The sequence below is a fragment of the Pimephales promelas genome, chromosome 2 (genome assembly GCF_988280905.1).
Source record: "Pimephales promelas chromosome 2, fPimPro1.hap1.1, whole genome shotgun sequence".
NCBI lineage: Eukaryota > Metazoa > Chordata > Actinopteri > Cypriniformes > Leuciscidae > Pimephales > Pimephales promelas.
Genome location: NC_142770.1, coordinates 29847895 through 29871361, shown reverse-complemented (window position 1 = coordinate 29871361; position 23467 = coordinate 29847895). Strand labels below are relative to the sequence as shown.

The following is a 23467-nucleotide window of genomic DNA, read 5'->3' as shown; positions in this document are numbered from 1 at the left end:
CATTTTCGATAATGACACAGGTAATTTTTATTACAATGTACAATCTTATAAGCCTAGAGAAGTCATTCAACTCATTTGATATTTAGAAGGAAAATATTGATTAATACATTGATTAAATTTGTCATTAGATATACACTGAAGCAGCACTGGATTCCAGATTGAAATCATTACAATAAGATTGTTGCTTATTTATAACGTTAAAAATACGATTAAGCTAAAATATTTACTGTTTTTAATCGACGAACGAAATGTGTTGTACCAGAAACAGCAGTTCTAATACCTACTTTTACCTAATACATTTATCAAAATTCATTCAGTACAGCGATCACTAGAAACATAGTATAACCTTTGGAACATGAAGAAACACTTGTGGTGAATTACAGTAATTTTTTGATAAAAAATGTGTATGTATTGTATTTACAGTAAGGCAGGTATTGGCAATATTTAACCTTTAGTAAGTTAGTATGATCACTAGGAATATTTTCCAACCTTGAAAAGAATGCTTTAGGGAAAATACAGTAATTTTTTAATAAACATTTGATAATTGTACGTACAGTAAGGGAGTTATTGTCAAAATTTCACCTGTAGTAGGTCAGTGTGGTCAGTAGGAAAGGACTACAGCCTTTGAAACATGAAAAAATACTTACGGTGAAATACAGTATTTTTTTCTTGAACTCATTAGTTTATTGTACGTACAGTAAAGGGGTTATTGTCCAAATTTCTCCTGTAGTAAGTCAGTCTGATCAGTAGAAAAGGACTACAGCCTTTGAAACGGGAAAAAATACATTAGGGGAATTACAGTAATTTTTTCTTTAACTTATTCATTTATTGTACGTACAGTAAAGGAGTTATTGTCAAAATGTCACCTGTAGTAAGTCAGTCTGATCAGTAGAAAAGGACTACAGCCTTTGAAACGGGAAAAAATACATTAGGGTAATTACAGTAATTTTGTCTTTAACTTATTAGTTTATTGTACGTACAGTAAAGGAGTTATTGTCAAAATTTCACCTGAAGTACGTCAGTCTGATCAGTAGAAAAGGACTACAGCCTTTGAAACGGGAAAAAATACGTTAGGGGAATTACAGTAATTTTGTCTTTAACTTATTAGTTTATTGTACGTACAGTAAAGGAGTTATTGTCAAAATTTCACCTGTAGTAAGTCAGTCTGATCAATAGAAAAGGACTACAGCCTTTGAAACGGGAAAAAATACGTTAGGGGAATTACAGTAATTTTTTCTTTAACTTATTAGTTGATTGTACGTACAGTAAATGAATTATTGTCAAAATTTCACCTGAAGTACGTCAGCGTGGTCACTGGGAAAGCACTACAGCCCTTGGAATGGGGAAAAATTGTTCAGCGGAATTACTGTATTTTTTTCTTGAACTCATTAGTTTATTGTACATACAGTAAAGGAGTTCTTGTCAAAATTTCACCTGAATTAGGTCAGCGTGATCACTGGGAAAGCACTACAGCCCTTGGAACGGGAAAAAAATGTTCAGGGGAATTACTGTAATTTTTTTTTGAACTCATTAGTTTATTGTACGTACAGTAAAGGAGTTATTGTCCAAATTTCACCTGAAGTACGTCAGCGTGATCACTGGGAAAGCACTAAAATCTTTGAATGGAAAAAATGATTCGATTATTGCACTGTTTTGGGGGCGGGGGGTGTGGGGGGTGTACAGTTGTAAGGCCTAGGACCAGACATGCTGAAAGAAGACCAGGAGTAATGAAATTCAATCAAATAAGTAAAATTTTACTGAAGAATAATTACTAGTTACATTAGTAGAGCCAGTGTAGGAACATCCATTGCATAATCGTTTACTTCTGATAGGACAACATAAAGTCTAAACAATTATACATTTTTGATAGAAAAGTGGCTATATAGCCAATAATCAGATTGTTTGTCGTCCATTTCTGAGATTTAAGTCTGTGGTGACCTTCTTCCAGGGTAGGAGAATGTTGTATTATCACAAAGTTTAGAACCTCAAAAGAATATCAAACGCACACACAACACTGACAAAAAACATTTATCTTCGAGGCTGAAGAAGGCCTGAGCTCAGAAGAGCAGTCCATCTTAACAGGATGATTAAACATTTCACTCCAGGAAAGCAGGAACGATAATATTATGCCCCTTTACTCCACTCCCTAAAGAAATACACATGAGATGTTCTCTTGATGGAAAAAAGGTGAAATTATGTATAAATTGACCTTCAAAGTTATACAAGTCAACTATGACAAGATATGTGATATTGTTATGAAATATGCAATTATTATATTATAATCATGGCTTTTGGTATATGAAGTGTTTATGGCTTACAAGCCACAATTGTCACCAATAAAAAGTGCAATGAAAAGTAATGAAAAGTATCCTAATTAGTTGTTAAACAATTTATTAAGAACGTGTTTACTGTAAAACACTTGTATTAATAATCATTGTAACCAGAAAATAGTTTATTAAGAAAAACACCTCAACTTGTTTTATAATGATTTTTATTATGATGCTGGTTTATTAATGAAAACACTGTAACTTGTTTTCTAAATATTTGTATTATGAAAATGGTTTATAAAGAAAAACATAGCACACTGAATGTTGTAAGCATTTATTGAGCAGATGATTGTGACAGAGTAGAGAGGAATTAAACATTAATTAGAAAGAGCTTTGTAAAAGAAAGGAGAAGAATGCCATCATTACCGTCTATATGTTGCGGATGAGATACAGAAGATACAGTGATGATGAAAAGGTCCAGAAAAAGAGGACAAAGGGATGTATACTTTTATATGCAAAAGTCCTAAGGGCTCTTCTACAAATAATGACAGTTCAAGATTGTGTGTTTGACCAATTGGCTGTAAAAAACTGAATGTATGTATGTCTCTCTCTCGCTGCTCTCTGAATCCCAAGACAATTATAATCAAAAGGCGCCTTGCATGTGAATACAACCCAAGGGCACACACTGGAATGCACCTAAAAGAAAATGAATAAAGAAATGATTACAATAAATACTTGATTGTTGTTTGTTTGTTTTTAAATAATAAATTAATCATTCCAAAGGATAAATATTTATAAAAGGATATATAATTAAATTGAAGAGACAGGATTCTGACCCCAACCCTTCAGTACATAGGCCTACAGTAAGGGAGGTAGCCTACTGTCAAAATTCCACCTCAGTCTGGTCAGTAGGTACATACTACAACATTTGGAACATAAAAAAATGTGTTTGGTGAATTACTCTAAGTTTTAACACTTTTTGTGTACTGTAGCCTATGTACAATAGCCTACGCAAAAGTGCACTAAAGCAGTCGTGATCTAGGTGAATACTCGGCAAATATGAAACATGAAACTATTTTCACCCTGTTTTTTTTTTTTTTTTTTTTTTTTTACTTGACTATGTTCATGGTGCTGTCCATGAACTATGTGGTCCTGAAGGTCCAACATGATCAAGTCTGCAACTTGGGTAGATTTTTTTGTTTTGTTTTGTGTTTTATATTCGCTTTGCATATTTTCGGAGTTCCGCGTTCAATATCTAGTGAGTTGAATATTGTTACTACACAAATAACATTTTTTATCTCCACAAAACAACTTTTCCTTCGGGTTTGCACTTTGTAGATGGTCCCTTTTTAACAGCCTGCGCATAGAGATCAATGTATTTTGTCCTGTCCGAAGGAAAGATCGTTTTGATGAAATGTAAGTTGTAGCTTGTGGTGTTTTATCTGTAGTTATCTGTGATATGTGTTGTGTCTAGCAACAACGTTTAGTTCACGAGTTATTGAACGCGGAAGTCCGCGAATGTGCGAATATGCGAATATAAAACCAACTTTACCTAAGTGGCTAAAGCTGACGCACGTGTGAGAATGCTAATGAGCTAATGAAGTACGCTATTAAGTGTTAAAGTGTTATGTTTAATGTGTTGATTGAAGTGCATACAATGAACATGTTTTGACAATGATATTGTTTAACTGTGGATTAATTATTGTTCTGCCTTGTGTTTTGCAAGGCTGGGTTTTTTTGTGAGATTCAAGTTCTCCTGTGATGATTCCCTGATTCGTGCTGGACGCACGAGGTGCAGATTGTAAATGGCGAGCCACCGGAACCATATTTTCTGTTGAACTGTGTTTTTTGGGCCATCAAACTGGTAGGAGAATTCTTTCTTTTACTATTGGACAAACGGGACTTGGACTCATTGAGATCATCTTGCTTTCTATTTTTCCTTTTGATTTTCCAACAAAAGACATTGATTGTGATTCTGATTCATTCTAAAAGAATCAACAGTTCTCTGAACCCATCGACCGAGTTACGAACTCTGGTTAACCGAATCTGATTGTCAAATCTTGAGTCTCTGATTCACATTGGACAGACTATTAAAGGGTTAGTTCACCCAAAAATGAAAATTAAGTCATTAATTACTCACCCCCATGCTGTACCAACCCCGTAAGACCTTCGTTCGTCTTCGGAACACAAATGAAGATATTTTTGATTAAATTTGAGAGCTGTATAACTACCACATTGGCTCCTAAGGGACTGCCTCTTGACGGCCCAAAAAGTCAATGAAGAAAATGTTTAAATATCCCAAGTGACTACCGTGGCTCAACTATATGTTTATCAAGCGACGCGAATACTTTTTGTGCGAAAAAACAAACAAAAATAACGAGTTTATTCGACTATTTTTTTCTTCCTTGTAGGCCAGAACGAGACTTCCTTATAGATTTCCACGACGCATGCGCGAGATTTGCGATCTGCGTACACAGCTTACACTACTTCAGATCGCAATTCTCGCGCATGCGTCGTGGAAATCTATAAGGAAGTCTCGTTCTGGCCTACAAGGAAGAAAAAAATAGTCGAATAAACTCGTTATTTTTGTTTGTTTTTTCGCACAAAAAGTATTCGCGTCGCTTGATAAACATATAGTTGAGCCACGGTAGTCACTTGGGATATTTAAACATTTTCTTCATTGACTTTCTGGGCCGTCAAGAGGCAGTCCCTTAGGAGCCAATGTGGTAGTTATACAGCTCTCAAATTTAATCAAAAATATCTTCATTTGTGTTCCGAAGACGAACGAAGGTCTTACGGGGTTGGTACAGCATGGGGGTGAGTAATTAATGACTTAATTTTCATTTTTGGGTGAACTAACCCTTTAAGTTTAAAGAGAAAGTAATTTGTTGTAACTGAAAGTGAAATTTCTGAATTTCATTCTGTGAACTGAATCAAACTGATCGTTCATTTGATTTGATTTTGAAGTATTTGAACTACTGATTGCAATACTTTGTGTGGAAGCATTATCCATTGTTATTTACTTTTATTGTATTACAAGGAATTTGACACAGAGGTTTATTTTATTTCTTTTATTGTTTTTCATCAATATGTGAGAGTCTGGTTCAATAGAGTACTGTCCAAAACTGAGTCCACGTATCTGGAAAAAAACAAGAGTGTGAATATTTTAATTTACCATATTTGATTTATCTTTGTAATCCACACATTTTATGTAAAAGTATATTTCCTCTTAATACAAAACCCAAACTGAATCATAAAGAAGTCTTTGTATTGATTGTTCACTCACCTGTTGTGCTGTCTTCCTCTCTCCAGTAGTCGCACTTTTCTTCTGATCATTTGGCCTATTGAATGTTACGCTAGTAAGACGCGCTAACCACGTGTCACACGCTACACTTACTTTTCCGGTGCTCTTCAGACTCTGCCTTTCTCTTCGCTCCTCCACTGTCCTCACCTTTCCTTTCTGAGCTCATTTTTATCACTTCACTGCTTCGTTTTGTTTAGACTGATTTAACTGAACTGTCTTCTTCAGCAAAACTGTAGTGTAGTGTTGACGTGCGGGCGACACCGTGTGGGTGACACCGTGTGGTGTGTGTGTGTGTGTGTGTATTATGTGCTTGCGTGCTGGCAGGGCTGGTCAGAGAGAGAAGCGGTAGGATGTGTGTTTGGACGAACGACTGAAAACTCTGAAATTATCGTACATTATGGGATTTTTTTCATTATTGATCGTACATCGTACAGAGGTCAAAATTATCGTACAAATACGATAATTATCGTACATCTGGCAACACTGTATATGAGTTAGTTCCAGAAGCATATAGACTGCGATTTCGTAATTGGAAGAAGGGAGAAAGGCAGACTTATACAGAGGTAGTAAGAGAGCTGAATTGTCATTTCAATCATTGGTGTGCTGCAGTAGGCGTTTCTACCTTTGAAGAGTTGTGTAATTTAATTGTTTTGGAGCAATTTCGAAACATCCTCCCTGATCGAATCGCGGTTTATATAAATGAGCGCAAGGTAAAAACAGCTGCAGATGCTGCAGTTTTATCTGATGAATATGTTTTAACGCACAGGCAAAATTTTAAAGAAAACAATTCAGGAAGGGGCTCCCGCGAGCAGTGCTTTGGACGTTTCAGTGAACGTTCAGTATTTTCTAATACTCCCGCTAGTCAGTCTGTTGCCAAAGGGCAGTCTCGGGGTAGGGCAGATCCGGATGCTTGTCATTACTGTTTAGAGAAGGGGCATTGGAAGAACGAGTGTCCAGTTTTGAGAGCAAAGGGCCAGAGGAACAAATCTGGCACGGCAAGACCTGTTGCCCTTGCCGTTTCTGATGTGCGCGCACGTCCTGAGTTCATCCACACAGAGATTAGGGCAAACCTTGAAGGGGGTGTGGCCTCTAACTTTTCCGAGGACAGCCTTGTGGGTTCTAGCCAGTATAGCGGGTCTGATGTAATTAAAGCCATTGTCAATGATTACTCTTCTTTCATTACAGATGGTTTCGTTTCATTGGTGGGCAGTTCTGAAAAGGCGCCAGTTAAAATTCTTAGAGATACGGGGGCTTGTGAGTCTTTTCTTCTGGAGTCTGTTTTGCCTTTTTGTACTGAGTCCAGCATTGGTCATGTTTTAGTGAGGGGAATTGGGTTGCAGGTTGTAACTGTTCCTCTGCATAGGATTGAGCTACAGTCAGACCTGGTTCGGGGTGAGGTTGCCATTGCCGTGCGCCATTCGTTGCCTGTAGATGGCGTACATCTCATCTTGGGAAATAACTTGGCTGGAGAGCGAGTTTGTACCACCTCCTGTGGTGGTTAAGAGTGTTCCATCTAACCCATCAGGTACTGATTGTAGCCTGCAGACCTTACCTGAGGTGTTTACTGCCTGTGCAGTAACACGTGCTATGAACCGTGCTTCTGGAACTGAGGTTCTAGAGAAAAATCGTAAGCCTGATTTACAGCCTATTGTTTTGCCCGATCTGCCATCTTCTCTGTCTATTAGGGATTTTGCTCTAGCTCAGAAAGAGGATTCAACCTTGAGTGAACTGTTTGCTGGGGTTTTGCCTGCTGAGGAGCAACATAGTGCAGCAAGGGGTTACTTTGTTCAAGATGGGCTGTTGGTTCGTAAGTGGATGCCCCAGACTAAAGAGATGTTTGAGGAGCCTGTTTTCCAGATAGTAGTGCCAGTGAAGTTTAGAGACCTGATACTTCAGACGGCTCATGGTGATATAGCGGGCCATTTGGGGGTGCGGGAAACGTATGACAGACTTATGAAGTACTTCTATTGGCCTTGCCTGAAGAAGGACGTGGCATGCTTCATTAAGACCTGTCATACGTGTCAGTTAACGGTAAAGCCTAATCAGGTGATCAAGCCAGCTCCACTTTACCCTATTCCAGTTTTAGGGAACCCATTTGAGCATTTGTTAATCGACTGTGTTGGACCCTTGCCTCCATCTAAGTCAGGGTGTGTTTACCTTTTGACTGTGATGTGTCAGGCCACCCGTTACCCAGCTGCCTATGCTTTACGTACAATTTCTACAAAGTCGGTGGTGAAGGCTCGCTCTCAATTTATTTCCATCTTTGGCATCCCTCAGAGTATTCAGAGTGACAGGGGCTCTAATTTTACATCGCATATGTTTTCAGAAGTGCTTAAACAGCTACGTGTTAAACGTCAGCTTAGTAGCGCTTATCATGCCCAGAGTCAAGGTTCCCTGGAGCGTTTTCACCAGACGCTCAAGTCATTGCTTAGAGGTTACTGCGTTCAGCTCAACAAAGACTGGGAGGAAGGGCTTCCCTGGTTGTTGCTTGCAGCACGTGAGGTAACACAAGAAAAGCACAGGTTTCTCACCTAATGATTTGGTGTTCGGCCAGAGTTCGTGGGCCATTAGCTGTCCTGCAGGATAAGCTAAAGAGTCCTGAGAGTCCTTCTAACTTGTTGGAGTATGTGAACGGCTTTCGCTGGAAATTCTTCTTAGCTTGTGAGATGGCTGTAGAAAATCTAACTAAGGCTCAGAAGAAAATGAAGAGTTGGTATGATCGCCGAGCTGAGCCGAGAGTATTCAGCCCTGGGGATCAGGTTCTGGCGTTGTTGCCGATAGCCGGTTCACCTTTTCTTGCTAAATTTGCCGGTCCCTATACAGTTGTTCGGCAAGTGTCGGACTTGAATTATCTAGTTTCAACTCCTGACCGAAGGCGTAATAAGCAACTCTGTCATATTAATCTTTTGAAACCTTATTACAGTAGATCTCCGGTTTCTGGGGCAGCAGAGACTGGTGATCAGGTAAAGTCAGTTGCGTTGGCTCCAGTTGCTGGGATATCTAGTTTATCTCCACACATGGTGGCAGCATGTGGTGAGGAGGATGTGGTTAGCCCAGACGACTGTGTGCTCCAGCCTCAGTTGAAGAATTCTGAGAAGTTGTCTGATTTGGATACACTACTTGGCCATTTGTCTAAGGAGAGGGCATTAGCAGTTGAGTCATTGATTTTTAACTTTCCTGCTTTGTTTTCAGATACACCGTCGTGCACTCATTTGATCAAGCACGACATTGATGTGGGTGATTCTGAGCCGATAAGGCAGAGGGATGAGCAAGGTGTAGACCGGCCAGTGTGTTTCTTTTCAAAAAAGTTTAACTGTCACCAGTTAAATTACTCGACCATCGAAAAAGAAACACTAGCTTTAATATGGGGATTACAACACTTTGATGTTTATTTAAGTGGGGGTGCTGTTCCGGTTACCATTTATTCTGATCACAACCCACTAACGTTTTTATATTCACTAAAGAGCCCAAGTCAGCGCCTTATGCGCTGGGCTTTATTTTTACAACCGTATAGCTTACAGATCCGTCACATTCGGGTTGTGGGCAACGTCATGGCTGACGCCTTGTCCCGTGCCCCGTGTGAGCTGGAATGAGTCAGTGGCTGCGTCCGAAACCGCATACTTCCCTACTATATAGTATGGAAAAAGCAGTAGGCGAGCGAATAAGTATGTCCAAATCCTTAGTATCCATAAAAGAGTAGGCGAGAATTACCAGAGTGACGTACTAATTATCGCGAGATTCGGGCATACGTATACTTATAGTACGTCCGAATATTCCTACTTTCGTACTATATAGTAGGGGGAAACAGTATTTGAAAGGAGTAGTATGTCCGAAACCTCAGTACTCATAAAAGAGTAGGCGAGAAGTTCCCGGATGATCTCCTGCTTTCGCCCCGATTTTTGAGTGTTCATCCGATGGATACTCTTCTATCCCAGAAGGCCACGGGAGAGCATACGTAATTATCAACATCGGAGATCAGCAGGGGTTTTCAAATGTGAGTAAACACGGTTTCTTGTGTTTAAATCGTATGTGTTAAACTACTATAGAGTAAACGTTTTAACTGTTGAAGGTCTAAAGGACTTAGACAGTATAGTATAGTTGTGATTTTGCTGTAAACACATGTTTTATTAGTTAGTTAAACTGGGGAGCTCCAGTAAGTACGCTACACGTAAGTTTCTAAAATGGATTTACATAACCATATAACGTTACATCTTAAATACGCTTATTTAAAATGTCTATTTACATCTGAAATGAAAATATTGTTTAAGTATTGCAGATGAGCACATCCCAACATGAAAAATACATCTGAGTGATGTAACGTTATGTGTGCTATTAATATGAAGGATAATTCACTGTTGTCAACACTACTTACATTACACAAATGTAGGCCTACTGTAAATAAGGTAAATAAACAAATCTATAAAGTAACTAAATATGTTATATTTAATTTGTCCCTTATTAGTGTTGATATATTGAGGGACATTTAAGTTGGATTAAAAGTGAGTTAACACATCAACCTCAGCATGTAAATTCAGTGTTGAACTCGTAATGTGAATCTTGTCTGTATGTTACAGGGACAGAAGAACACGCGTGTGTTTATCTGCTGGAGAGAGGCTCATGATGCTGAATGCTGTCATGAAAGGCTCTGAGTGAGTATACTACAGAAATGGATAACAAAATCTATTCAATCTTAAATTGTAGTTTATTTGAATTATTGTACAAATTTCAAGTAGAGAAATTACAACACTTTTCTGATTCTTGATTTCTGTGCATTTGCTGCATAGCTTTTGTGGTGGAGCAAGACCTGCAAGGAAAGATGATGGCAGCATTTGTTTTAGGGATTTTACTCAAATATAAAGTAAGGTTATTTTTAATACATAAATCAAATGACATTGTGTTAAAATTACTGCTTTTGTATAATGTTTGTGCATTTTTGTAGGATCTGAAATGTCTGCAGACTGGTGTGAGCACTGAGGATGAGGAGCCTAGAGCTGCATCCTGGAAGTGGTGCCATGGATGAGTCCCTCCATCTCTCCACCTGCCCTTACAAGACCCTCTATCTCTCCACCTGCCCTTATTGCCTCAGATTGTGAAGCGCAGCGCAGCAACAAGCTCCGGGACGAAGGCACAGTCCCCTCTGGTGAATTCATCAGAATAAAGCCGCAGAATGGGAACCGCTGTGTTGAGACGGCATTAGGATGTGGTGTTCAGCCCTGTAAATACATGCTTGTAGTTTGAATAAAGCTTTGTTTCATGTGTTGTTGACTTGTATAATGCATTTGTTTATTGTGATGGTTACTTTTATTTGTTCTTTTACTCATTTATTCATTTTTATTATTGTTGTCAGTATATAAAATTGAATTATTTAATTCATGTATCCATTAATTCATCGATTGACTGATAATTGAGATGTTTCACTGCATTTATGAATATAAATGTATTCATGCATAACTGTCATATGACAAAACAAATTACATTTTGCTTGTTATATTAAATTATATTTTTAGTATATAAAAAAGTTATATAATTAAGTATTGGTCAGCATTTAATATTATTATTTTGTTTAAGTTTTGGGGTGGGCTAACAATGCAATTCATTCTGAGGTAATATTAATTTTTAAGGAGTGATACTTACATTTTTCGAGTATAAAATCAACAGTTTTCTCCAAAAGAGATCTTCGAGCAGCTGCCCGTCTCCTTTGTGCAGACATTACAAACGCAGAGGAAAACTGTTCTAGGTTGTGCTGTCGAGTCACTGATGTTATGAAGTGTTAGTACACCTGTCACTCATAATTTAAACTTATAAACGTATTACATACAAGATCATGGAAAGATACCATAATAGTCATAATGACAAAACAGAAAACATAAAGATCATTGGTTTGTTTACATCATAATACAGGAAAAAGGAACAATAACAAGGCTAAATATCTTTAAATAGTTCTTCATAATACATGAAAAATGTTGTTGTTTTGTTGTTATAGGTCTGAGGGATGAAACGAGGTAAATTCATCAAGAAAAGGAGGAAAACTTAAAGGAGAAACGTTTTGGGTATAAAATAAAGAAATTAACAACATATATTCAAGAGGTGACGATTTGGGGGTTTCTTAATAAAAAAAATATCAGCTGTTTCTTCAACAATACCACAACAAAATGAGAAAGTTTCATCAATGTCAAGATATTTATAGATAGAAGAATTAAACGTGTCGCTGTTCATTTCTTTGCGCTTGTGATATGATGATAACGCGTCGTAGTAGGTCACATGATAACGTCAACATGGCAGATGTCCGGTTCTCATTCATACTCAACGAGATTTGGCTATAAAGTACCTACTCTTTTAGCGCTCGTTGAGTAAGTACTTATTGAAATTAAGTACCTACTAATTGAGTATGCGGTTTTGGACGCAGCCAGTGTCTTGTCCTGTCTGTCTCTCTCTTGTATCTCTAATCTCTTCTCTGCCTAGTCTCCTTAAAATTTGGCTTTCCAGGTACCGGGACTTGCTGGAGGCTTGGGTTCGAGTGAGGGATTGAGTGGGGGGTGGGGGAGCCGGCTGGATTCAAGTGGCCATTTTGCATCTGTTTTGCAGGCTTGGGCGGAGTGTCCAAGCCATAACCCCTAGAACAAAAGTTGAGTATTTTTAACATTTGATGTTTATTCATATATGGAAATTTATTCATGTTTTTTTATTGTAATTTGATATGTTGTGTATTTATTAGGGTTGTTTGGGTGCTGAAAAAAAAGGGTGTAATTTTTCCAGAGTCTCTCTTTGAGAGGCCTCTGTCGTAAGGAGGGGGGTGTCACGGCTTTGCCTGGCTCCTCCTCCTTTCGGTGTGCTGTGTCTCCTACAGGTGAGCTGGGCGCAGGTGTTTGGAGTTGTGGTAATTAGTTCTTGATCGCAGCCTTTAAAGACGCTTCAGATGAGACCAGCAGGAGAGGCAGCCTTCCTTGCATTTCTCCCGCACCGTTTAGGATTTTTTTTTTTTTGTTTCTTTTCTTTTTACATTTAATTTCATTACACTGTTGCTTTCATTTTCATTTTTGTAAAAGCCAATCTTCTTACTGGCTGTGTAAGTTTATTCTGTTACAATTCTATTAATTTAATAAATTTCGTTTAAACTATTCCGTGTGTGGACTTTCCCTATATTCTGTTGCTTGCTTTGAGCCAGGCTTGTAACATGTGAAATTTGAGCTAGTTCCCCTGTAGGTATAGCGCATTTTCCTCTTTAGGATTCGTGTGCACCTGAATGTAGTGCGGGGTGAAAGTGGTTGGAGCGGTTGTCTCGGGAGCATGTTTGTTGTTGTGGCGAAGTTGCCAGCTTGCTGGTCGCTTAACCAAACTTCTGGTTTTTAGTGCATAAATACCTGTCGCAAGTAACCCCTGAAGACTAGGGTTGAGTTACGTAGATTGGGTTAGGTAGTTTAGAGGGGACGCTCAGTTTATGAGTTTACTTTGGTTTGTGTTGTGCAATAGTTAGGTCAATACTATACGTTCTTCTGTTTAACGGGGACTGATTGCTGTATTGTTCAGGTGTTAATCATGGCAGGTGTCGATGATTTTATTGCTGTTCCCACGGAGGGATTTTTGGATCAGTGTACTAGGGATCAGTTGTTAAAGATAGCTGATCATTATAAAATCAGTGTGGGCGACAGCAGGTTAAAACAAAATGTTAGATCAATTATACGGGCACATTTGTATGACATGGATGTTTTGACTCCTGTACGAAAACCACATAGTCCTAGTAAGTTGGCTTTGGATGAGAATGTATTTCCTGGTGTAGCTTTAAGTTTTGAACAGCAAAAAGAAATATTGATATTGCGTATGAAATTAGAGAAGGAGAAGGAAACAGAGTTGGAACAGATACGGCAGCAGTCAGAAGCTGAAAAAGTATTGGTGTAACAAGTGTTAAGAACACACAGGACTTTTACCCTTGTGATACACAAGTAACAGACATACACCAATCGTATAAAAATGCAAAGTTTATTTAAACAGAAATTCCAAAACTATTCACAGTAATATGCATGATAAAAAACAAAAATTAAAACACAATAAATGTTATGTAGCTGGCTGCTTCAGTAGGAGTAATACCACAATCTGGCGCCCCTGTGAACCAGTGAATTAACAAGAGGGGCGATCACACGAATTACCCCAGTATGTTGAAGAAAATCTTACCTAATACAGCACGCATTCACACGTGAAAATTTCACAGCAAGATCATATGAAAGGCAGAACAATGTACAGGTGTAAACACTTCAAAATAAACTCCACACAATAAGAGATATAATTTTCTAGAACTACATTAGTTTAAATCAATAGCAGCCTCCACACTAATTCCTTTTGGATGATGTCAGACAGATAATAGAAGAAACCTAGGCGAGCAGCCACCATAACAGCCTCACTAAACTAATAAAAATTGAAATAAGCAAGACTACAGTTATATGCATTTGGCCACAATTTCTTGAAAACGCAGTCAACATAAAGTCACTCATGACCCCGCCCACTCCGTGCCCTTAGTACATGTGGCAGGTGCTAACGGCGAAACAGCAGTGATCTGCAGCGACACGCACAAGTCCCGGCTTCGGACGATTTGTGGTACACTCTGAATGGCCAGCGGGGAAATCCAGGACAATTGATCCAGGCTGCGAGACAGAGGAAGGGAAATGAGTTCTACACAAACCCACGTCAGTGCCCACTTGTTCGTACGTGATAAGAATTCACACTTCCCTTAATCAGAGGAGTAGAGTGCGTTGATTTATATCGGAGACCTCTCTCTGACGGGGATCAATCATGGTTGTCACGGCGTGGAGTCGTGCATGAATGCTTCGTTGGACACGGAGACGATTCGTTGGAGACAGTCGAGCGTGTTGCGGCTTTCTCTGTTCCCACCCTGGACTGCATGTTGTGGTTTTATGTAGTGCATCTGCCAATCGCATTGAACCGCTGGCTTATCAGCAATATTGGACACACCTGTGAACAGAGCTTCACAGATACACGTACACACCTGATAAACATTTACCCACCCTCACAGATTGTCAACAGTCAATGTTCTCCTCCCGTTACATTGGCACTAGAAAAAATGAGGCAGGAAACAGAATTGGCAAAATTAGATTTACAAAGTGAAAAACTGAAATTGATTAAAGAAGGTAAATTACAAGACTTCTAAGGGGATGAAGAAGAGTTGCCTAGGGGCAGCGGTAGTTCACGTGATATTTTGAACTGTTTGCGCTTGGTGCCTAAATTTAATGAGAAGGACGTTGATGTGTTTTTCACTTTGTTTGAGCGTATTGCAGTCGCGAGGGGCTGGGTCGATTCAGACCGTATCATTTTGTTACAATGTGTGTTAACAGGGCGTGCTCAGGAGGTTTTCTCCTTGTTGTCTCTAGAAGACAGCGCTGATTATGACAAGGTTAAAACGGCTGTACTGAAAGTGTATGAATTAGTCCCTGAAGCATACCGTCAGCGTTTTAGGACTTGGAAAAAGGGAGATAAACTATTAGAGGTCGACCGATTCATCGGATTTGCCGATTAATCGGCACCGATAGTTGATTGGTGGAACTATCGTTATCGGCAAAAATCCGCACCGATAGTTATTTTCTGGTTTCGTCCGTTGCTGGGGCGGCTGAGAAGTGCGCGCTGTCATTCATTACACAGTACGAGAGAGCTGAGAAGGGTCTGCTGGCATCATGCAGTACAAAAGCGGCCTCTAGAGGTGTCATAAAAACTATCAACTGATGCCTCGTGTTGTTTATTTCGACACGTGACACTGCGCGCTGCACTGAGAGCGCGCGTTGTGTGGAGAGCGGAGATCGCTGACATCTGATGCGCGTGCTAAAGCACGGACAGCGAAAAGGTACAGGGAATTTTGTCATATCATTATAAACGGATGAATTTGTTGACTAAATGCTGCATTAGTAGAGAAAGAACCGCACAACAGTATGTTTGTTTGCCTTCGAGAGTGGCTGAAAGGACGCACATTAGTAGTACCTCAAGCGGTTAAAACACTGACACAAAAATACACCTAAGTCCGACCCGAATGTTTAATGTCACAAATTGTTCCCATCTATTTGCATTAGTTTATATCCAGCTGGTCACTTTGATGCATTCATTATGCAGCGACGTTGCATTAGAGACGTATGATAGCAAACTGATATGTTCATACAGCCGACAAAAACAAACGAATCAGAGAAGCATTCGATTTCGGTTCTTTTTTCACCATCACTTTAATACATATTTATTTTTATTAAATATTCTTTAAGTTCTATAAAATACAGGGCTCCAGACTGCGACCAAATAGTCGCATTTTGCGACTAAAATTTGAGAGTGTGCGACTGAATTTTACATCCAGTCGCACATGTGCGACCGGTAAATTTGCCACACGTTAAACGCATGGTTAGCGTGGAAGGGACGCGTCAATGAATCCGTGACAAGAATAGCGCGATTAAACGTCTGTGGGAACATGAGAGACGGAGTGAGACGGAGACAAAGATCACAACCTGATGTGCGTCTGAGCAATAAGCGATCTATCGACACGTTACCTAGCAGCGAATACAAACAAAATGAAAGTGAAACTAAAATACGCAACTCATATAGGCTATGCTTCACGGACCGTTGGCGTTTTTATTAGATGGGACCAATAATAGACAGAGCAGCGCATAGTGGAGCCCCCGAACCACCGACAGTAATAAAGCCCCAAACTTGCCAGTCGCTGGTTAACACATTAATAACATTAACTAAGGTTAATAACTGCTGTTCATTGTTTGTTAATTAACATACTAAATTTTTAAATTAAGGTTTTTATTTGTTAACCATAGTTAAAACTCTATGAACTAACATGAATGATCAAGGTGAAATTGTATTGCTCAAATATTAATGCTGTAAACATTTATATTGCATAATGCACATAGTTCATGTAAACTAGCTAATAAATCATTGTTAACAAATTGGACTTGCAACATGTTATAGCTAAAGAAACACACATTTAACATATTTTAATATTTTAAATTATTTTCAGATGGCAAATTTTGTTATTATTTGAAACGTCTTTTTTATTCATTAGGTTGGCTTGAAAAAGAACAGTTAAACAGTTACATTTGGAATGTTTAATTTGTTATTTAGAGTATTATTTTTTGTTTGTTTGAAAGAATGCCTTTTATGCCAGTTTTTTGTATTTTTATAATAAAGTTCAGCACTGTTTTACTTGGAGTGTTATGTTTGTTTTTATCCAGTATCAATTTTAAAAACTATCGGTTGATTAATCGGTTATCGGCAAGTACAGCCCAACCTAGCTATCGTTATCGGTAAAATCCAATATCGGTCGACCTCTAGTATTTATTGTTTGAATTACGTAATAAAATTAACAGAATCTGAGAGCTGACATCGGTCTTCGTGTCCTTTTCTGTGCATGAAAAAATTGATGTGTGGCGTGAGAGTGTGTGAAAAGTGTTGTGAGAGTTGGCCGCTCTGAAAGACGCTAGCTTGGTCCACATCAGGGAATGCTGTCGGTCAAATTAATTAAAACTAATGATAAAAATGTAATATGAACAAAACAAATACCATAAAACTAGAAATAATAGCCTGGGCTTTAATTTTCCCATATCGTCGAAATGCACCGACTTGTCTATGAGACGGCCTTTATAATTTAGTATTGAGATGTTGTTCATTTAGTCTCTAATCTCAGAAAATCTCCAAATGCTCCACGTGAAACTGCGGACTTCCAACCTTTTACTATCGTGTCAATTGATTTGATTAATATGCACGAGGGAGACAGAGCAACTCAGCGCTCGCCCGTGTTGTTTGAAGACATGAGAGTGCGCACGGCCGCGGATGTATTTTTCTGGAGGTATACTGCCCCCATCTGGTATGGAATATGGTGTATGATTTGATTTTAAATGCCATAGGGCACCTTTAAAATTTTCGTGTTTTCTCCTTCCGTGATTCTGCTTGTTATCATCAGGTGTCTTCAAATGATGTTCAATAATCACTCAGTTATTTACTTAATTATCTCATTAACTTTAACACCGCTTCAGTGTTACTTTAACACTGCAGCTGTGTCCCAATGTGAAGGCTGGGTCCTTTGAGGATTCCTAATTGCGCAACCAGGTGTTTCCTATTACCGCTCCTGGCACAGCGCCAAGCAACAGTGCGAGAGTAGGCTACAGCTACCACCCTGATCATTCATTTAATAAAATTGAGTAAACAGTAGGGGTGTAACGATTCACTCGTTTTCTTGATGCATCGATTATAAATCCTGACGATGCATATGGATCGATCCTGAAACATGTATTTTTAATCGTGAATCGTTTATTTACGTGAATAATCGATTTACAAGGCTAAGAATCAAATTAATCGCGATTTTATAGCGATTCAGTCGTTTAGAAATATATAAACACAACCTTAAAGTGTTCCTGGTACAAGCTGCCTCACGCATTGGCCATCATAAGACATCCGCATTTGATTGGTTTCACGCGCTCACACAACTCTGATTTCTCACGCTGAAGCCCGGTCGGTCAAATGCCTGAAAAATGAGTTTATCTTTCTACCTGTTGAGCTACTCGTGTCGTGATCAGCTTGTATTACCGCAGATCAGTGGTGGAGGAAGTACTGAATCTCAATACTTAAGTAAAAGTACAAATAACCAGATAAATATTTACTTTAGTAAAAGTAGAAGTAACACAATGACAACCATACTTAAGTAAAAAGTACCTGATTTTAAATGTACTTTAAGTATTAAAAGTAAAAGTACGTGCATAACAATTGATTCTCTTAATGACTATTTTCTAATGATTAATAAAACATTTAATTCTAACTCATTCAACCTAATACTCCTATAATGATGTTCAATAATGATTGAAATATGAAAAAATATAATAATGAAATAATGAAAAAAACTTTTTCTGAAACAAGCTTGCAATTAGCCAATTATAAATCATGCCTATCCTTACTGTATGTTAATAACTATGTTTGGCAGTAAACGTAATTAATTTATGGTGTAATTCTGAACCGCTTGGCTTGCCATAATCCTAACCAAACGTATATTACATAGGTGCGTTTCCTATGCACGTAAAAACAAATTTTCGCGTATAAATTGCTCGATAAACACACTGCGTGCGAGACCCATTTAGTTGATGTAACTATGGCAACCAAACGTCACTGGTGAGAGACAAACGTGCAACGAACGGACGGTCAGATTACATTTTGGCAGGGGAAAATGTAATGAAAATATAACAGAAGTTGTAGAAATGTAGTGGAGTAGAAAGTATAATAATTGCTGCAAAATGTAAAAGTAAAAGTAAAAAGTATGCACTATTTATTCTACTTAAGTAAAGTAAAGATACGTGAAAAATATACTTAAGTAAAGTAACAAAGTATTTGTACTTCGTTACATTCCACCATTGCCGCAAATTAGTTAAAATCTCCCGGAATCTAGAGCGAGCGTGCATACGAGACAGAGGTTGTGCTCCAAACCGCGTATCGCGCGTTCACACACGGCTGCACGCACTCGGCAGAGAGGGAAAGCGGGCGAGAGACCACCGTGCGTGTACGGAGAGTCTTTCCATGTAATAAATGAATGAAAGCATTTTATTTCATAGTGCCCAAGTAATGGCATGGCAGCTTTATCAATGGCTTGAGCGGTTTGCCTCAAAACTATTGCTTTCTCGACAGAGAGCTCAGCTGGAGAGCTCAAACATGGACTGCTCAAAAATCTGTAGTTACATGAGAGCTATGGGACAGATCACGAGCAAAATCTAGTGAAAAGATGTTAACGAGTCCACTAAGAGGACGCAAAATGAAACTAATGAAAACGTCTCCATTAATTTGTGCATGTAGTCATTTAATGCAATACTTTAAAAACCTTTTTCAAAATATTGGCTACTTAGGTAGGTTTCTACAAATGCTAATTTGTAGGCCTTGGAATTTTTTTTATAATAATATATTCATTAAAATTAAAAACAAACATAAACTAACTTTAACAATGGACAAAATCCCCACTATCTGACCCCCGAAGGCCGCTGTGTAGGCTAATTCAAACCCAGACAAAGACCCATTGGGTAAAGCATTGAAATAATACTATAATGCCTATAAAAAATTAAGAATCGAATCAAATTAATCGAATCGCATCGAATTTGGATGTGAATCGCATCGAATTGAATCGTTCTGAATTTGCACAAATCATTCTTGAATCGAATCGAAAACCTATGAATCGTGAATCGAATCGATTCACTGTCTACCCAAAGATTCACAGCCCTAGTAAACAGCTATGGAGACAGAATTGGCTATTGTCATTTTTGTTTTATTTTAGGCTATAGGCTATTTTTAATGGATATTTTATGTTTTATATTTTCATGTCTTCATGTTGATTTTGTAGGGTAGCCTATTCTTTTTATTGTCTACAGAAATGGATCATGATGAATGTATTTATACAGGCTGTCAATCCTATTTGAATATTTTAAAGCAGATGGATATAAAAAGTCCAGTGCAAACGTCCTGACTCCCGCTTGTCATCGACAGCTGTCAGTCACAGTTGTTAGGCAACAAGAACAACAATCCTCTGCAGGCTAGAGCGCTTCAGGTGCGCACTTTGATATAGGACGCAGTTGTAGTTAGCAACAATTTGTTAATATTGTGACAATGGACCAAAATTTTGTTACTTTAATTTTTAAAACCAGTGGGAGAATGTAAGGAAGTAGGAACTTCATACTGGGTTCGTATTCATGTACAAATGTGAAGTAGGCCTAGCTTACTTTTTCCCTCACAGGACATCAACATTTTACTTTACTACACAAAAGTATATCGTTTAAATATATCAACCTTGCAAACACTCAGAGACCCTTACAAAAATAATCAAATATCCAGAGCCATGATTTCTCTTTTATGTACACATTTAAAGTTGCATAAAATATTGAAATAATGAATAGGCCTAATAAAGAAATAATGTAGCTACAATGTAGGCTATAATGTCGTTTTCGTGTTTCCACATAACAAATGAAGCACGCAATGGTAAATGAGTTAAGATGAATAAGAAAAAAAAAGAAAAAAACAAAAAGAAAAAAAAGGACTGTGAAGGATGCAGCCTATTCGTCCTTCGAAGGACGCACCATGTAGCCTTCGTGGGATTTCCTAATTGCGCAACCAGGTGTTCCCAATTACCTATCCTGGCGCCAAGCAACAGTGCGAGAGTACTGCTGCCACCCTGATCATTCATTTAATAAAATTAAATAAACAGCTATGGGGACAGAATTGGCTATATATATATATATATATATATATATATATATATATATATTTTTTACTGGAGGACATGGGAGCAGGGCCCTGCTGTCCTCTAGTAAAATATAAAACAAAACAAAAAAAAATAACAATATAGCAACCCAGACAGCAAACTGACATGGAATCAACGTGGAAACGACGTCTCTCATGACATTGAAACAACGTTGATTTTGCTCATCGAATTAACGTTGAACCAACGTCAGACGCGGCATTCTTCAAAGCTAAATGAAAATCGAAAATTGGTTTGCTTTCATAACGTTGAAACAACGTGTTGATTTCAAGTTGATTTTCCGTTAGTTTTGAAAGAATGACGCGTCTGACGTTGGTTCAACGTTAATTCGATGAGCAAAACAATGTCAGATCAACGTTGTTTCGATGTCATATTTCCACGTTGATTCAATGTCAGTTTGCTATCTGGGAATATATATATATATATATATATATATATATATATATTATTTACTGTGGAGACTGAGAGCCAACCCTTCTTCGTCTGGTGATATTACTGTGGTTTGCACAGTGTAATTCACAGGCTACCTTGATGTGAAATGGATGATACAGAAATGGACCATGGTGAATGTATTTATACAGGTTTTCAACCCTATTTGAAAATTTAAAACCAGTTGAATATAAAAAGTCCAGTGCAAGGTAACGTTACTCCGCTCGTTATCCAGCAGTTGGCGACAAGAAAGAACCGTGGACCGGTCCGAGCGCTTCAGATGCGCACTTATGGGGGACGCAGCTGTAGTTAACAACAATTTGTTAATGTTGTGACAATAGACCAACATTTTGTTCCTTTAATTTTCAAAATAACCAGTAGGGGAATGAACTTCACAGCCTACTTCATAGGCTATTCACGTAAATGTGAAGTAGCCTACTTGTTTCCCTCACGGACAGCAACACTACGCATTGTTTTACATTAAACTACACTAAAGTAGGCAATTCTATAGTTTAAATGCATCAACCTTGCAAACACTCAGATGTTTACAAAAATAAACAACGTCCAGAGCCATGAATTATTTTATTTGACACATTTAAAGTTGCATAAAATAATAAATTATGAATAATAAATGTTTTGTTTTCTTTTTTTCATTTTTGCGTTTCCACAAGACAAAGCCACACAATGGTGACGAATGAGTTGATGAAAAAGAAAAAGAAAAAACTTTTGCCTGTTAACACTGGTTTCTCTGGATTAATGAAAACAATACTTTTACGTTTAAATGTAAATTTGCCGTCCACCACCGAACTCTCGGCCACTTAAAAAAAAAAAATGCTGTCGTCACCAGCGCAATGACTTGTGGGTTAGGATAGGTCGCGTAGGATCCATTTATTTATCCTCTCTTTCTTGGCGAAATGAAGGGTGCATTTGAATCAGGGTAGCCTTGATGACGCAACCAGCCTTCGAAAAAGGCCTTCGGAGGATGCATAACTGAATTGGGACAGCGTTCATCGCGCTGCAGTGACGCAATCGGCCTTCAAATACGGCCAAGCGTCCTTCAAATACGGTCTTCGGAGGATGCAACCTTCACATTGGGACACAACTTGCTTCAGTGTTTATGTGAGTCCGCACTCAGAGTGTTAATTTAACACTGGGGATTTTGCTGTGATGGATGAGACCTTTTAAAAACGTTTTAAAGAACTTTTTAAACCCCTAAACCCTTGTAGACAACTTTTGTTTCTTATACAAAGAGAGAACTAGGCTTTATTTATTTTTTGTATGTCTTTTACCTATCCTTTTTTTTTTTTAAAAAAAAATGGTTGTCTGGAGATATTCACCAAGAGCCCAATGTTTATTTGATCTTTTTATTTGTATTTTTTAGAAGTTTTCTTTGTTCCTCTGTTTGCAGTTTTTATTGTCACACTCTTTTTTCCTGTTCATGTATTTCCGTCTGGATTAATTTAACAAGAAGTAAAATGGAAAAAATACTGTAGAGTGGATGTAAAAAATGTACTGAGACAATAAAAAACTTTTCGAAAGAAAAAATCTGTTCTTATCAGTTTAATATCTGATATGCGCCCTACCCGGGCACCAAATTGATTTTTGGTCCTGAGAGATAGAATAGGGGCTTGCTCCTAACACTAACCCTAACTCCACGCATCGACCCGGTATTGCAGTACTTCTGGGAACGGTGCACCCTCCTAAAGTGTTCAATGAAAGAGTTGTAGTGGTCTTGTGTGGCAGAAGGTGATAATGGAGCTAGTGTGAGTGGGTGTTGTAGGTGATCATGTGCTATACTAGCCTGGGTAGAATTGTGGTGTAAAAACAAGACAAAAACAAACCCCTGTTCCTCTATCAGTTTAATATCTGATCCGTCCACTATTCGGGGACTGCGTATTATATACATTTCTTGGCTCATGGAGCCGGATGCGGAGCATGCAAAAAAAAAAAGCCCCTCACTGCACACACATTTTTGATGTCTCTTGGAGTCTTTACTAACGAGCTGATGAGTTGAATCGTGTGTTGCAAGTGTCTGTGCATGTTTGACTGGCAAACCGCTGGTGAGGATTGGGGAGAGGGACAGGGTGCTTCTGGCTGAAGGCCTGGGAATTCATACTTACCTGGCAAGACACCATGATCAGGAAGGTGGTTCACCCAGGGCGAGGCTCGGCCATTGCACCCCGGGTTGTGCTG

General features: G+C 38.4%; 1 long non-coding RNA gene and 1 pseudogene across 1 annotated transcript; both read left to right on the top strand.

Moving 5' to 3' along the window:
- Positions 1-9171: 9171 nt before the first annotated feature.
- On the top strand, positions 9172-10831 carry LOC148997152 (uncharacterized). Its single transcript, XR_016146017.1, has 4 exons — positions 9172-9565; positions 10146-10220; positions 10356-10429; positions 10511-10831. It is a non-coding gene; the product is annotated as an uncharacterized LOC148997152 (long non-coding RNA).
- An 11967-nt stretch (positions 10832-22798) lies between these two features.
- On the top strand, positions 22799-22975 carry LOC120461626 (U2 spliceosomal RNA; annotated as a pseudogene).
- Positions 22976-23467: the final 492 nt, after the last annotated feature.